The sequence below is a fragment of the Sander lucioperca genome, chromosome 16, assembly GCF_008315115.2.
Source record: "Sander lucioperca isolate FBNREF2018 chromosome 16, SLUC_FBN_1.2, whole genome shotgun sequence".
Classification (NCBI taxonomy): domain Eukaryota; kingdom Metazoa; phylum Chordata; class Actinopteri; order Perciformes; family Percidae; genus Sander; species Sander lucioperca.
In genome coordinates this window covers 14,535,016-14,538,079 of record NC_050188.1, presented here as the reverse complement: position 1 = coordinate 14,538,079, position 3,064 = coordinate 14,535,016, and positions in this window count along the sequence as shown.

Here is a 3,064-nt window from a genome sequence, read left to right as displayed (position 1 = left end):
TTCACCATGCGAGGAAACAGTAGATTCACATTAATATCAATGGCCAGCGTGAGCACCCGTGCTCTGCAGAACACATCCGAGATGGCAGAACCAGCCCAGCAGGGGTAATCCAACCGGTCTCCGTACACCACCGGTTCCTGTAGCAGCCAGTGAAACCTGGGCTGAAGCCAAAAGCATTGAGCGTCTGCCACAAATACTGATGTTCAACCCGGTGAAAAGGCTTGGTCTATGGAAATAAGACCAGTATTCATACCCAGTGAGCTAGAGACGTCCAAAACATGCCGAATTAAAGTGATATTATCACTCATTAACCTGCCGGGCACACAATAAGTCTGGTCGACATGAACCACCTCACCCATTACCTCCCGAAGCCGAGAAGCGAGAGCTTTGGACAAGATCTTATAGTCCCCACACAGCAGAGAAACAGGTCTCCAGTTCTTTAATTCCTGTAAGTCTCCTTTCTTTGGCAGCAGGGTAATGACTGCCCTTCTGCAGCTCAGCAGCAGACGTCCTCTGATCAAGCTGTCCTGAAACACCTCCAGCAGATCTTCACCAATTACTGGCCAGAAGGTCTTGTAGAAATCCACAGGCAGCCCGTCGATGCCCGGTGCCTTACCGTTCCCCAGACTCATCAGAGCAACATACAGTTCATTCAGGGACAGTGGATCTTCCAGCACCGTGTTGTTGGCAGCACCCACCTGAGGAAGCCCAGCATAGAAAGACGCAGCTGACTCAGCGTCTTCCACGTACTCCTCTTTAAACCGATCTTTGTAGAACGAGGTGGCATATCTCCTGATCTCAGGGGTTCCCGTGATTGTATCTCCATCTTCAGAGCATAGGATATGATCAAAAGTAGCAGATCAAAAGCTTAGAGAAGAGTCCCGCACACTGACCATTACGCAAGCAATAATTTATTTAGAAAAATACTAAGTTTCGGTCTCAGACCTTCATCAGGTAAATTGAGTATATTGCTGACAAAAAAGTTTCACCTGAACCTTTCCAATATCCCACCACTGCTGCAATGATGGGAAACTGGACTTATGACTCTGTGTAGACCCCACATACACTCAAATGCCTCTTTAAAAGAATTATCATTTAAAAGTCCAGTATTAAAATGCCAATAAGCACTGTATGCAATTTTACATTTTGAATATAAACAGAGCACTGGACAAGACAATGGTCCGTAAAACCAACAGGATAAATTATACACTTTTTAAACACAACAAAATGGTGCTTAAAACAATAACAACGATCCAGTCTGGCCAAAGACAACATGTTATCTCTGGTATGACTCCAGGTGTACTGCCTGGCGTTCATGTGAAAACCTCTCCACACATCCTTCAGCTCACAGCTCTCCATCAGACGCCTGAGTCGGGCCGAGGAAGCAGGATGAGGCTCCAGGTGATTACGATCTACACTGGGATTCTCTGTGCAGTTAAAGTCACCTCCCAAAAACTAAAAAATCATCAGTACAATCCTGAATGACCTCACACAAAAGGTTTAAAAATGTCATTTGTTCAATGGCCGAAACTGGAGCATACACATTTATAAAAATAAGGTTAACATTTTCATACTGAACCTTAATTTTTATAATGTGGCCACACATGATCTCCACACTAAAGGAGCCGGGACGAAAGCCCTTATAGAGGAGACACACCAAGCTGATAATCGGCCGTCGGACCGTCTGGCGAGGTCGGTGACTCGAGTCTGTTCGGTGTGTTCCGTGCCGTCGTCCGTCCGAGGAGCCGTCGGCCTTCATTTTGGCCGGCTCGACATGTTCAGTCGGAGACAGGACAGTCGGGACTCACCCGGAAATGGGGAGCTCAAAATCTGATGAAAATCTTTTAAACTGACCTTTGTTGATCTGAAATGAAGACAGATTCAGAAATTGCACGGCCTATTTCTCTCTTAAAATGTTTTCAGAAACACGTTTCGGTGAACTATTTTAGTCCAATATGAGATCGTATTCTGAACGAGCCGCCATGACAGTCTGGCTGTGAATTTCTGGAGAAAAAAGAACCGCGTGACGCGTTCGTCCAATCAGCTGCCGATTTTCATTATTCTGAGAAACAATCAGACTGTTAATGGAAACAATACAGAGCAGCGCCGCCTGCTGGTATGGAGACGTATTACGTTTCGCGCACGTGGACCGGGAGCCGTCAGGAACGGACCTAATGACCCTCCTCCCCGCATCCAAAACACTTCATGGTATCAGAAGTCGCAAAAACAACATAACTGAAGCCTTCGACTTTAAAACTGAACGTTAAATTTAGATCAGCCGCATCGTCTTTCAAAATCATGAAGGCTTGTCTTCTGTGACACGTGTCTCTCTCCCTCTCTCTCTCTCTCTCTCTCTCTCTCTCTCTCTCTCTCTCTATTTCTCTATTTATATAAGCAGAAAGAACAGGGTGGAGAACAGAGAGGGGCAGGAGGCCATGGCAGTCTGGATCTGTAACATCAGAGCCAGACTCTGGTTAGATTTTAGGTTTTATAAACACACTGGAGACATTGATGCTTTTAAACAGCGTTGGTGTTTTAATGACATTGTTTGTTCTGTTGTTGATGACGAGCTGGTTTTTGCTTTTTTATCGGATGATATTTCTTTTTTTTTTAAATCAAATACTGAGATTTTAATGCATTAGCACTTTATTTCATTGTGAACATGCACAAATGATAAATATGTAAATAAAGTGTTTTTGTAAAAATCAAAAAAAAAAAAAATCTCTCTCTCTATTTCTCTCTCTCTCTCTCCGTCTCTCCCTCTCTCTCTATTTCTCTCTCTCTCCGTCTCTCCCTCTCTCTCTCTCTCTCTCTCTCTCTATTTCTCTCTCTCTCTCTCTCTCTCTCGTCTCTCTCCTCTCTCTCTCCTCTCTCTCTCTCTCTCTCTCTCCGTCTCTCCCTCTCTCTCTCTCTCTCTATTTCTCTCTCTCTCTCTCCGTCTCTCCCTCTCTCTCTATTTCTCTCTCTCTCCGTCTCTCCCTCTCTCTCTCTCTCTATTTCTCTCTCTCTCTCTCTGTCTCTCCCTCTCTCTCTCTCTCTCTCTCTCTCTCCGTCTCTCTCTCTC